The 15,089-nt window shown below is 35.3% G+C and overlaps 1 pseudogene; it reads right to left on the bottom strand.

Moving 5' to 3' along the window:
- Positions 1-2,769: 2,769 nt before the first annotated feature.
- LOC109095768 overlaps positions 2,770-15,089 on the bottom strand; it is a 37,476-nt pseudogene continuing 25,156 nt past the window's right edge.

The raw sequence follows: 15,089 nt of genomic DNA, 5'->3' as shown, positions 1-15,089 counted from the left end.
AGAGATTTTGCATAGTGGGGAAAATATCACGTGAGCTGTAATGTGTTGTGGTAATTATGCTCGGCAGCTTTTCTCGCCTCTGTTCTCCCTCTATCGCTTTTCATTTTCGAGTGGTAATAACATGAAGAGGGTTAAGGATCCATTTTGACACTGTTGTCAGCAATGATGTACCAAGTGCCCCTCAGGGTGCACAAGTCATTACTCCATACACCCAGTCTGTGACAGTTAAGCTGCTGAACAACAGCCAGAGGCGATATAACATTTATGTGGGAAAACCACATTTTATTTGTCACATATGGCCTCTTTGGTTCTCCTTCTTCACCAGAGATTAAGTAGTATTTAGGGTTTTACACAGCTGGACTATAGCATTTTTTTTTATTAATAAAAGAAATAGCTTCGCTCTGAGTCTGGCAACCTGAGAGACGCTTATTAGCATATTATCCTCTCGTGGGCTCTTTCCATTGACAAATTCTGGCTAATGCCGGGAGTTTTCTCTAGGATGTAATAGGCCTGTTAGATGCAGACTGAGAGAGTTTGAGTTCAACTTTTTTTATAGACTATTCCTCATGGGCTCTAACGACAAGACGCGTTGTCCCGTCCCTAGTCTTAATGGATGTAGACAGTTCTGTGAAAAAGGATGCTATCGGTGCTGTCCTGCTTCTGTAAAGAACTTAATCAGAGCCCCTGACTAAAACAAATTAACCTCCATTTGCTTAAAGAACAAGTCCCCTTCAAACTCTTTACAAGGTAAACAGAGCACTTTGCTCTTTTGATTCTTTGGAGAATTAACTTCAGTTGCTATGTGGCTGCTCTCTTCTCTAACCCAGAGCGTATAAATATATTTAAAGTACCAAACTACAAACATAATAATACACATATACATAAACATAAAAAAAAAAAAATAAAAAAATACGGGTCAAAAGTTTGGAAACATTACTATTTTTAAATATATATATATTTATATAGTACGGGTCAAAAGTTTGGAAACATTACTATTTTTAATGTTTTTGAAAGAAGTTTCTTCTGCTCATCAGGCCTGCATTTATTTGATCAAAAATACAAAAAAAAAACAGTAATATTGTGAAATATATATATTTCGTATATATATATATATATATATATATATATATATATATATATATATATATATATATATTATATATATATATATATATATATATATATATATATAAAATTGATTTTATCTGTTGTACAGCTGCTTCAAAAACAACTCATCCAATTAGATTCCAAAGATTTCATTAGAGCTATTAAAAATATTTATAATGAAAATTTTATTTAGCATAATTTTTATTCACATACAGTATTCCATCTATTAGGTTAATTTTAATTTTAATAATCCCAACTTTATTTAACAAATTTTGCCATGGTTAACTACATGCCACATTACAATTCTACAGATTTTCCCACAAAATCAGAAAATGAGAACGAGAGAGAGCGAGACAGAGAGAGAGAGAGAGAGAGAGAGAGAGAGAGAGAGAGAGAGAGAGAGAGAGAGAGAGAGAGAGAGAGAGAGAGAGAGGAGAGAGAGAGAGAGGAGAGAGAGAGGGAGAGAGAGAGAGAGAGAGAGAGGAGAGAGAGAGAGAGAGGGAGCGTGCGAAGAGAGAGAGAGAGAGAGAGAGAGAGAGAGGAAGATGAGAGAGAGAGAGAGAGAGAGAGATTCTTTCCAGGCCTGATAATGAACAGACACAAATAACACCTGTTGGCACTGCTGCATGTTTAGACTGCACACAACCTGCATTAGGCTGTTTGTTTCATCAATATATTCTACAACACAGAAAAATAACTCCAGGTTTTCATCCATTTGAGCAGGCGTACTGCATGGATCTGTTTTGATCCAACAGCTGCAAAATAGCATCAGGGTCAAAATGGGCCCATTCAGCATAATGCCTTAACATGCCCTGCTGTAAATGAATGGCCATTAGCCAATACGAAATGGCTTAAATATGAACTCTATCACTGCCACATGGGTGCCCTCTCATCTGGCTAGCATAAGGTGCCATCTGCCTGCTGGTGTTTCAAATGCCTGTGTGCCAGTTCAATGATTTCCCCTGATCTAATGAACTTAAAGATTCAATCTGTAACTGCTTAAATGGAGATCCTAGGAATTTGCATTTTAGGAATAAGGAATTCACTATCATGCCGTTAGACACAGTTTTTTCTGTGGAAAACAAAAGGTGAAATCTTGACATTTTTCATTTTGAGGGGAGGTCCCCTTAAGTGAATGTGTCAGGTATGCAAACAATCTACAGATATAGATTACTGCAGTTTCTATTTGTCTACAGTACTATAAAAGTACTTCTCACACTCTACTGATGTTTTTCCCCCTTTTTGGTTTAGTTTCTCCCTTTCTGCAATTTTTTCGTTATGAGCTGTGACATGTAGCATACTTAGCTCTCCCACACAAACACAGATGTGTTGGGATTTAATTATGGCATCAATATCTAGACCAGTAGATAATGTGCAACACTCTAGTGGGCTCTTTGGTCATAATATTAGTTTTTTCCAATTAGCGTAGTACTTAAATGATGTTTAAGTGATAAACATAATGTTTGTGCAGAGTAATGCTAATAGGTGGCCAAGTGCTTGATATGTTTATTACTGGCAGGCAAATAAAGCTGAATGAGGAATCTCCCAAGAAGCTTGAAATGTTTCACTCATGAATGACAGTTTGAGGTTAGAGTAAATGGATAAATAACATTGCACCAATTAAGAAGCTGCTATAAATGTACTACTTTAAAATCTATTAATTTATCCACCAGGATATGAACCAGATATCTTCTCTTTGTGATTATCCTGTAAGATGAAACATTTCAAATTAAAGCACGAAATAAATGAAATGGTGCATAAATATTTGGGGTCTTTAATAGATACTCCATCTCACTAAACATGTTAATTATAAATGACCTGTTCTTGAAGATCTGCTCTAGCGTAAAATAACTTTTTGTGATATTTATTAATATTTTTTGAGGAAAGTCAAGACAGATCCTCCAATCTCACTCTGGTAAGAGGCACAAATATGGACACTTTCATAGAAATTATTATCTTTTGGTGTAATCACATGCATATCTGCTATTGTGTGCTGTGAGCAGCAGTTTCTCGCTCTTTGGTACACTGAACAGTGCTGAGTGTTAAAAACATTGAGAAAGCATCAACACTAGCTCACACGCACGTCACATTCAGCCTAATACATTTTGGATACAAGTAGTATTGTTATGGTTAATGATAGCTTGCTTGATTTGGTCTCTTTCTTTTTTACCTATAAGAAATGTAGACCTTGAATTTTCACAGTTCAAAATGGACACATTTATAAATACCTGTAATTGTGCCGATAACTGTAGCAGGGCTCAACAATAAAAATAGATCAGTATTCTTTACCAGTGTTAATGTGAATTTATAGCTGTCATGGATATATTGTACGAATGAATTTAAAAATAGAAATATTAATTTTATAAATATAAAATTGTAAAAATATTATATAAATATATACCACAACTATAACTTATAGAGTGCTTACAATAAACACAATATTACCATGGGTTGGTATGAAGCTAATATAATCATCAGTTATCTTGCTTAGTGTTGCCTTAGTTATGCCTGGAGCCCTGTCTAGTCAGATTTATGATTGCAAAAATGATTGTAACTTCAACTGACCCCTGACAAGATAACACCACCTGACTAATTTTTGAGCTGAGTCCTCTGTTTTAGAGGTTAGAAGTTAACCATGCAGCAGAGCTCTCCGACAGTCTGGGCTCACGTTGACGGTAGTGGAACAGGCTGGTGGCGTCTTAATCACTGGAATACCTAATGGCTTCTGCAAACAGCTTTACTAACTGCAGAAAAGGGAAACAGGTGTTTAATACTAGAACAAAAATTAATTATGATACAATTAAGAGAGAAGGCTGACCTGGAAGTTTGTGATAAGTGGTACTCCATAATCCACCGCCATTCTGCGGATCTGAAAGTTGTCCTTGAGGAACTTGGTGTTGTTATTGGGTAAGTTGACCACTAGGTCAGTGTGTCCTTCACTGATAAGTCTATTCAGAACATAATGCAAAGATTGATCCATTAAAAATGTTTACAAATTTCAAACAGTACACAGAGTAATGTTTTTGGTCCCCATGACGCAACCCTTTCAATATAAAAATAAACCAGATTTTATTAGGCTTCTGCAATAAGTAGATTCTCATGTGAGTGTGCATGTTTTTTAAACATATTTCAAAAATGCTATAAATTATTTAGAGTATACGCCTTTATACAAGTATCAAAAATGTTAATCATCTACTCAAACCATCGAACCATACACCAAACTTAAAACTGTAAACACAAATCTCAAATAATGTTTGTGAAGCTGTGTTAAAAGCGCCCTTTGATAAGTTATAAATGTAATCAACTAAATCTGTGATCTGACTTTAGTAAACATCTCTTATTACAACAAAATAGTGTAATTAGACTGCAAGCCTCAAGGGTCGATGATGGCAGAAATACTTCAAGTATCTCAGCATGCAGTGTCTAGAGTGCGCTTTCAGTGAAAGCATTTTGCTACCACAGAGCCGTGCACCAGACAGAATGCTAACATAAGTGACACAAAGATGCTTGTATGCCTCAAAGGTGACTGGATGCTCTGTTGACAGGCTTGACTTCAGGGCTCTCATGACAGCCGATCGGTGACTGTCCCAGCTAAATGTTTTTCGGTAAACTAAGCCAACAATCAGGGTATGAAAGTAGTACTATGTAATACAGCATGCAGCAGTAGTACTATGTATTACTAATATGTAGTACTATGCACTATACAATAGTGATGCTACAAATTTTTCTAGCATGACAGTTGCTATTTTATAATTGAATCAAATGAATGTTATTCTAATGTTTGGAATCATTAAAAAGGACACATTAAAATGTTAAAAAGTGACAGCAAAGACATTTATAATGTTTCTATTTCAATTAAATGCTGTTCTTCTAAACTTTAGAAGAAAAAATGTATCACTGTTTCCACAACAATATTGAGCAGCATAATGTTTTCAACATTTAAAATAATTAGAAATGTTTCTTGAGCACCAAATTGATATATTAACATGATTTGCGAAGGATCATGTGACACTGAAGACTGAAGTAATGGCTGTTAAAAAAATACCTTTAAAATAAATATTAAAGTATAAATTGTAATATAATTTCCCAATATTAGTGTTTTACAATAGCAATACATTTTTTAACAAAATATCTAAATTTTATTTATATAACACTTAAAATAAAATATTTGTTTATTTTTATATTTATATCAATTGACAGCAGTGATAAAATTAGGGGAAAAAAGTACTCAGAAAGTCAAATTACTCACCTGCTGATGCTGGGTAAGGTTGTATTTTTGCTTTCCTGGCTGGGCCAAGCAACAGAGATGGTTGGAACATCATTAGCATTGAGCCAAGCTGATGTACCCTCTGTGGCGTAGAGCTAAAGACAGAACAACAGAAGAAGATGTTTTTTATCCATGCAAGATGTAATTAAGAAATAAGAAAAAATGAATACAGTCAACTGTTGTCTGCAGCTGTTTTGTTGGTTCACGACTTAAACTCACCTTGAAGCCCTCTTCATGAAGCTGATGAGCAGTAGACAGGAAATTAAGCCTGAATGAATGCTGGAGACAAAAAAATGTAAAATAACAGCTGAGAAAGCAGAAAGAAAAAAATCTTTAAAGCCAAAAGGTCAGGCAGTCTGTGTGGATGGACGCAGAGCAGGACACTATTTCTAGAAGAAAAGTCTTCCTCTAAGTACTTCCAGATCAATAGCGCAGCTCTGTGTTCACAGAGACTGAACCATGGGCTGATAATCAGGCTTTAAAAAGCATGTCAGATCTGCAGTCCCCAGGTAAGGCTATCAGGCAGGTAGCATCTACAGAAACCGGGGGGGTTTGTTTCAAATGGGAATTTCATGCTCTCATTCATACCCGAGACTCCATTAGAACCCAGAGCTGTCTGAGCATTGTCAATGGCCCTGACAAGTAATTTGATTTTCACGCTGAGAGTGGGCATGAATAGTAAACATCTGAGAGAGCACAGGAGGAAATGAAAGAGGGCATGCCGATGATGATATTACATCAAAACATAAAACAAAGCCTCTGAATTCCTGTGTTATAGTCAAGGTTTAAAATGATGTGTGAACATCACACAGTTACACCAAAGGAAGATGCACAACAAAAACATTTTGCCTATAGAAAACCATTTGAGGAAACAGATCAGACCATAACTACTAAGTGCTTTGTATCTGAAGCATTTAAGAATTTCCCTTATAAAGCCTGTTCTGTACATTTTGTGCCTGCAGCATGAGGTTTTTGCACTCCCTGAATTTGGTGAGACATTTCACTGTGATTCTCGGTCACCCTCTGAAATAAAAATAGTGCAGCTTCAGGGAGATTTACATGCAATAAACGCAAACTGTTCTGCACCTGCTTTATTTTAGTAGTTATTTATGGATGACAATCAATTTTTGTGATATGCTGCATCACAAATGATGAGGAAAGAGTTTAGATCAGTTCCAAGCAGTACACGGAACACTTACATAATATACATAACAATTGTCTGATCATGGTTATTTGATCTAAGCTCAATTATTTAAAATAACCAAAATAACTGTGAAGTTTAAATGTCGATATCAAAATGTCAATTCATAAAAATGCTTGAGAGTTATATTATATTATATAAATATTATTCATTTTCACAGCATTAAAGTAAATCATTTGAGTCTATTTTATTATACTTTTTATCATATTATATACATATATCCCAAGTAAAACATAAAAATAACCTATTAGACTAAGTTGCATGAATAGATAATATAAAATAGCTAATTGCAATTATTTGAAAGACAATTTTTCATCGGCACAACATTCATGAACATGATAGGCCTATCATTGGCTGACACAAAGCATCTTGATGTGCCTTACTTAATTGTACATAAATGCAAAATAATATTTGCAATTTACAGTGGAGGGGATGACCTCTAACTTTCAGTCTGTTCCTTACACAAATTCCCTGTATATCTTCAAAAGACTTAAAATATAGTGTGAAGATTATCCATTTTCATAATGCTATTATGGTGCTTTTTGTGATTTTTGTAGCTAGACAAACCTACTTGCCATTCACTTTCATTGTTTAGAAAAGAGAAGCAAAAACATTCTGCAAAATCTTTTGTTTCACAGTTTTGCAACGATGCAGGGATGAGAATCTAACAGAATTTTTACATGCCAATTCTTAAGCTCATAAACGTGCACTAAATATATTCAGGATTTGTTTTCCTACTTGAAAACCTCATATTATGGCTTTTATCATTTTATGAGGAAATAACAACCTGTAAGTAAATAATAACTTGCTCTGATCAAAACAAGCCAGAAATGCTCATGTTCTACTGAGTAAATCTGAGAGGATGTAATGCAGACAAGTCCTTTGAGATTCAACCATTAAGAAAGGGAAAAAAAGTTCTTGCTCACTTGTATCCCAGTGAGAATCCCGTTCTGGGGAAGCTTGAATCCTGTAGAGAGCATGGCCTTCAGGAAGGCAGAGTAGATGTTTGGTCCAAAGCAAGCCACCTGCAGTGAGCAAAATAGAACGCTAAAAAAACAAGAGCAAGAAAGAAATATCTTGATCTTTAAGATCAGGAGCAAATCTGCAAATATTCATCACAGCATACAGAAACTCCTGGATAAATTATTCATTTATCTCCATTAGTACAATATTGAAAGCCAAGGTGAAATAAATCAAACATATTAAAGATGTTGCTGAATGAAGGCAGACTGGTGTGATATTACAATTGTGAAAAAAAACGGACAGAATGGGGCCATCATAAAATCTGGGGTGGAGATATTGTACTTCCTGTTCTAAAGCTGGAAATCAGTGCTGCACAATTAAAATGCTCCTTCTGCTTCACTGTCCTCCAGGCTGGTTTCTATGGTTTTCCCGTTTCCAGGGAGAGCAGGTAAACCGGCCCGCATGGAAACATATAAATACTATTTGCTGGATTTGGACAGAGGACAGAAATAGTAGATGTGTGTGCCCATGAGCGCCACTGAACAAATAAGACTACAACTGGTAAACAATATGTAAACATTTATCCCTGATGGTGGTCTGCTTCCCAGCAACCTGTGATGAAAACACGAGCTGGGGACACTTCAGATTTTATGACAGATGTAATGGTAAATCAATGTGTCTGAAGCAGCTCTATACCTCTCCTGTGGAGGTCTTCTTACAACACAGGACAGGGTCAGCTTCTCTCAACCGAGGCCAGGGAAACATAGGAGCCTAGCAAAGAATATAAAAATATTCAGTTTTTTTTTTTTTTTTTTTTTTAATGGCTGATGCATATACATTACAACTCAAAAGTTTCAAAATGTTTTAGAAAGAAGTCTCTTCCCATCAATACTGCAGTTATTTGATAAAAAAAAAAAAAACAGTAAAACAGGGTTATACTGAAATATTATTAGAGTTTAAAATAACTTTTCTGTTTTACTCAATGGATGGATGGATGGATGGATGGATGGATGGAGTGTGTGTGTGTGTGTGTGTGTGTGTGTGTGTGTGTGTGTGTGTGTGTGTGTGTGTGTGTGTGTGTGTGTGTGTGTGTGTGTGTGTGTGTGTGTGTGTGTGTGTAACAAAATTATGATTTATGTTAACTGAAATATACAATGATTTAGATACTGCTCTATCATCTAAACACCTACAATGATTTAGGCAAGCATGTAGGACTACAAAAGAAACGGTTCGCCATATATTTATGCAACTTAGGAGATGTAGGCTTCCATTCATTTAGAAAAGTCATCAGATACAAATGCTGTTTACTTCCTGACACTTATCTGTGAAACAGAATTGCTCAGTGCTTATCACGAATCCTGGGAACAAGAAAACAAGAAAATGTATACAAGCCTAATGAAAGTCTAATGTGACTATTTTTAATATAGGGTTAATGGTTTCAAGAGCACTTGACATGTTACGGTGAATCTCACCAATCAAATAATTTTATAAGAGAACATCTCATATGAAAGTGTATGAGAAAACAGTAAACCTGCTACACCACTGCCACCCACAGGCCAAAACATTTGCAGACCTGAATCATCCACACCAGGCACATTCAAAAACATCAGTTTGTGGAAGAGACACAACAAACTCAGAGGACACAATGAAAAGACTTAAACTGAGGTATCACAACCTGACGTTGTAAATAAGCAGAACACATTTAAAAAAATAAATAAATAAATAAATAAATAAATAAAGAGTTTTTGATAATTGGGTGCTACTGAGAGACTGTTAAAGTGGGTGATACATGGTGATACTGTTAAAGTCTAAATGTTTTGGACTGGACCAACAGGGGTTTGACTTCTATTCAAGCAGTTCTTGAGTGACGGGGTAAGCTGATTGCCCTGTGAGAAGTGATACCCTTATCTCTCCAATTAAAAGCAGACAGCTCCCATTACCTGCACAGGGGACATGGGACACAGTTTAACACTCCACCCCGGCCTCCACTTGTGCGCCACCAGGGGGAACTCATCCTTGAAGCCATCTAATCAACCCTGGATAAGCCAGCCTACTTACGCATACAAATGAGAGAGAAGGCCACACCGGCGGGAATAAACACAAGCAGCTTTGATTCATTCTGGTATTGATGCATTGTTGGCTGTTAATGTGGTGGGAATCCCAGCGGGCACCTCTGCCAGGCTGAACTGTGGAGGTGAAGGACACTACTACTTCTACTATTATTCCAAACTGGGCACCGTTCCAGAGCCATTCATAATAGCAGATACACTATTTACTACTGAAACCCTTGAGAATTCACACTAGCCTGTGAGGAGAATCCCAGAACATCTTGGGTGAAGTAGCAAAAAGTGGTCTTTCCTATTACCAATTTATAGACCTTCTTTAAAAGCCGGTGGTTGGCATCATCTTGGCAGACCTATATCCCGAAAAACCCATGGTTCTGTGGTTAATGTGAAGAGCAGAGATTCCCGAACAAGGATAACAAGCACTTTCATGAAACACAAAGGAGTGCGTCCATGCACTTTGAAAAACTCTTACATGCCGACCTTCCTGCAACAGCCATCTGTGAAGCTGTGGAAAGTGGTAAAGACTTCACATTAGGGACTTGTTAGACAGGAAGAGCAGTGTTTCTGAGATGCATGGCAAAGGAAACATGAAACATGCCAATATACTGATGTGGACTCGGTCATATTTATTTATATTATCTTCCACCTGACTACTATGACAGAATTGAGCTTAATGTTCAGTTAATTTAAGGTCCTTTTACCTTAACCATCTTTACCTTTACACTTTTTCTTTGGTGCCACAGATCTGTTTATTCTCAACAATGTCATACAATAAAGAAAATATGATAATAAATATGTATACACTACTGTTTAAAAGTCTGGGTCTGTAAGATTTTAAAAGGTCCTTATGCTCACCAAGCCTGCATTTATAAATACAGTAAAAATAGTCATGTTGTGAAATATTATTTCAGTTTAATATAACTGTTTTCTATTTTAATATATTTTAAAATGTAATTTATTCCTTTTATGGCAAAACTGAATTTTCAGAAGCCATTACTCAAGTATTCAGTGTCACATAATCCTTTAGAAATCATTCTAATATGCTGATTTGATAATCAAGAAACATTTCTTATTATTAGCAATGTTAAAAAGTTATAAATTGTTTTCAAGATTCTTTGAAAAATTCAAAAGAACAGCATTTATTTTTTTAAATATTTTTTGTAACATTATAGACATCTTTACTTTCACTTTTGATTAATGATTAATGTCAATGATTAACGTAAATGTTAAATAAGTATTTATTTCTTTGATGTATAAATGTGTATTATATTATATTATATTATATTATATTATATTATATTATATTATATTATATTATATTATATTATATTATATTATATTACATTACATTACATTACATTACATTACATTACATTACATTTATTATACATTTGCTCATGTTGCTGACCAGGAAAATAAATAACTGACTTATAAGTAAGATTTCATTCATGCCATTTTTCTCTTATGGGAAACTGAAGAAAAAGAGAGATGCATCTGAAAAAGAGAGAGAGAATGAATCTTTAATCTTACAGAGACTAAAAACCCCATACCTCCCCCCCCAAAAAAAAACATCCAGTTAGCTGTTTAAAATTCCTGTAAGCACTAAATGAGGTATTTAAAACTTTGAGATTGGCAGAAGACGGGGATTATTCCCTTGTGATTGGCTCCTCTTTGCGGCTACTGCACTGAAACTCCTTGATCATTTCACAGGAAATGACTTTAGGAGAATAGAGACACCGTTCAGGCGGCAAGTGTCTTAGTAACTACTCTTTGTAACTACTCTAACTCCTGAACCTGTGATACAAACCAGCACTAACACTCCAGTAATTTAATTGTTCAATCAGTCACTTTTAAAACCGATTAACTGGCTTGCTCAGTAAGTAGTGACTAGAGAAATAAAAGACAAATAAATGTATTAAACAGTATGTGGTATGTAATTTACACTGGAAATATCTATTACTGTTCCAAAGTTTGGGGTCAGTAATTTATTTATTAATTTATTTTTAAGAAAGTAATACTTTTATTTAGCAAGGATTTATTAAATCAGTTGATCAAAAGTGACAGTAAAGATTTATAATGATAAAACTGATTCCTAAAAAATCTTGTAAAAATCACGTTTTTAGCTTTTATACTATTTTTATTTATACTATTTTTAGCTCATATCGCATTATTGTCCTTCACATCCATTGCAATCTCAATCTAGTTTAGATCTAGATTAAAGACCCATCTCTTTAACCTGGCATACATGTAATACACTATCACATTTCTATAATTCAAATCCATTAAGTGGATTGTTAGGGTGCATTAATTAGGTCAACCGGAATCAAGAAAACTTCCCATAACACCCAATGTACTCGCTACATCCTAAGAAGAATGACAGCTACGCTAAAATTAGTGTTTCTTTCTTATTCCGAGGTCTCTATAGGGACCAAGATCCAGTCCATATCCAGACCAGATGGTGGATCAGCACCTAGAGATGACCTCTACAGCCCTGAATGTCAGCAAACTGTTTTCCTGTTTAACACTGTAAAGCTGCTTTGACACAATCAGTATTGTATAAAGTGCTATATAAATATAGGTGACTTGACTTTATACAGTACAATTTATACTTTATTGATAATTGATAATATAATCTATAATAAAAAGCATGTGTGCTAACTGCTAGTTCATAGCTCTAACATACATTTACTTTACTTAACACACATACATACCTTAATGCCAACATAGTCGACTGGAATGATTGGGTTTTCTAGGGAGGGCAGACAAGACTCGTCCAATGGCTCACCCAACATGACCCTGGTGGCCACATCAATGAAGTCCACACCAATAGTTTTAGAGACGAAAGAGAAAGATCGAGAGGCACGCAGGTTACACTCAATCACCTGAGACAGAAACACACGGTCTTGAGTAACCAGCAGACATATTTTACAAATTACAAATATAAAGCTGAATAAAAACTCAACAGCTTAGCATGATTCATTTATTTCTTACTCTGACCTAATGTTTTTCAATGGAAAGCATAATTTACAGGGTACATAAAGAAGAAAAATGGCAAATAGTTCTAAAATTATAATTCTTGATCAAAAATGCTTCTACTGTAAATGTTGTCAGTTCACTGGTCATGAAAAAGTAATGTTTAAATTAATATCTTTTGATGTCACAGACAAACTTTCCATGAAGAACCAATAACTTACCATTACATCATTGCCTTTCACCAAAAATTGAGTGTTAAATGGCCCTGAAATCTCAAACGCCTTTGCAATTTTCTGTGTAGCAGTCTTTACCTAAAAAAAAAGAAAAAAATTATATATATATATATAAACTACAAGTAATAACTCAAAGTCTTTACATATGCACAGGCGGAAAACATCAATCACAGTCTGGGTTATGCATGTCCCCCCAAATATACACCAATCTAATGTATAACATTTTAGGAAGCACAGGAAACGTAATATTAATTCTGATAAACTGAGGCAGCTGAAAAGAGAAGACTTTGACAGACTGCTGGCCCTCTGGGAGACTCTTCTTAACTTTGCTGGGAATAAACACGCTTTGTCAGATGTGTTTAAGGTTGTGGATTTCACATACACGCAAACTATTTTTGACAGCTGGCTTTGATTCAGCTGGAAGGAGAATGAAATGTCACATCTGTAGTTCATGAAAAACACAATCAAGACCACACTGTCCTAAAGGGAAAGAAACTTTATATTAAAAATGACACCAGTATGTTTTATGTAGCCTGATTTGATTTTTCCTCTTCAAACTAAAGTTGTTTTTACTAGCACAAACTGGTTGTCATAGTAACGACACACACTTTAGTAATGGATGCTTCAGCATTATGTTCTTCATGAGGACTGAATCGCCAGTCAAAATGGGAAAAGGCAAAATGTTTTAAAGAAAACACGATGTAAAAACTCAATGAAAAAAAGAAAAGAAAATGTCTGTCTGAACAACGTCAAAGACTATAGAATATCCAAGACATGTCACTCATATAGTTTTGAATAGGGAAAAATGCAATGCTCAATATGGCCACTCAATCGCAGGAAGCCATGCCTTCTGAATGAAAGAGCCAATCATCAAACAAATTTGATGTTTCCCCATTCAAAAAGATAGGAGTGCACTTGGATGCCCGAGAGGCATTCCAAAGATGGCCACCGAGGGACATGACTTGTCTTAAAAGGACTTTCACAACGCGCAAACTAGCTTCACACAGCAAGCTTTGTTGAATGGAAATAAGGCTGGGACCTTCTCCAGAGCTCCCTGGCTGATGGTCTGGGTGGGTAGTATGAGTGTGGTGTCTCCTGAGTGCACTCCTGCATCCTCCACATGCTCTGTGATAGCATGAGCGAGCACCTGTAACCACAACCATACTTTAAACAGCTGTTTAGCTATCATTTATTTCAGCTCATAAGTACTTTTGCATTTTTCAAATCACGGATGGGCTTGTGTCTTTGATTGTGCTAGCACTTTTCCCAACCATCAACTGATTGCAAAGGCTGCAACTTGATTCATTTTGAAAGTGTCTTTATCACTTTCGTCAAAGGTACTAGACGTCAATTTAGTTGTGAGCAGTAAGATTCTTTGTTCAGCCAAATCAAAAGTCACAGATTTTTACATTTAAACAAAGTTTAAAACAAAACAACCTACAGTTAAAGGGACAGTTCAACCAAAAATGTCAATTCTGTCATCATTTACTCACCCTAACTCAACCAAACAGCTGACAGTAGCCACTAACTTCCATAGTATTTTTCTCCATACTGTGGAAGTCTATGGCTACCATCAACTGTTTGATTACCAATATCTTCTTTTGTGTTCAGCAAAACAAAGAAAACTCAGATTTGGAACCAAATGAAGGTAAGTAAATAATGACTATTTTAAGGTCCAATTTTCACTATTAACAAACTATTAACTATGACTTTGCCTCAATAAACTCCTGATTGCTGCTTATTAATAGTTATTAAGATTTTACTTAATAACTTAAAATATAAAAAATATATTTTAATAAAATTTTACTCACCACAAAAATTATGTGATAAAGCCATGATAAAGAAACAAAAAGAGAAGGAACATACTTAAAAGCATTTTTTATTTTATTTTGATTTTTTTTTTTTTTTTTTTTTTCTTGTTTTGTTATGTGTGGGTGTGTGGGATAGCATACTGTTCTCAAATGTCTTACACAACCAGTTGTATCCTCTACACAAACCACAGCAACATGGATCTTCAAATCAGTACATTTTCTATCAAAACCACTATTGGAACATTATTCCACCATCTCTCACCTTGCCCATCCTGGCCACTGCATCCACCTCCACCTCTCTGGCACCTCGTATGAATTTGGTGATAACCACAGGATGATCCTGTTCCAGAGAAAATGCTGTAAATAACACCACTGCTAAAAAAAAAATACTGCAAAGGGCATCAAAAATACTGTATTGAAAAGCTGATTCAAAGGGTCTTTCAAGGCTATAGCTGTACATTTACAAGG

This window comes from Cyprinus carpio, chromosome A9 (assembly GCF_018340385.1).
Source record: "Cyprinus carpio isolate SPL01 chromosome A9, ASM1834038v1, whole genome shotgun sequence".
In the NCBI taxonomy this organism is placed as follows: domain Eukaryota; kingdom Metazoa; phylum Chordata; class Actinopteri; order Cypriniformes; family Cyprinidae; genus Cyprinus; species Cyprinus carpio.
Note: the sequence above shows the minus strand (reverse complement) of the source record. Positions and strands in the feature narration are given on the sequence as shown.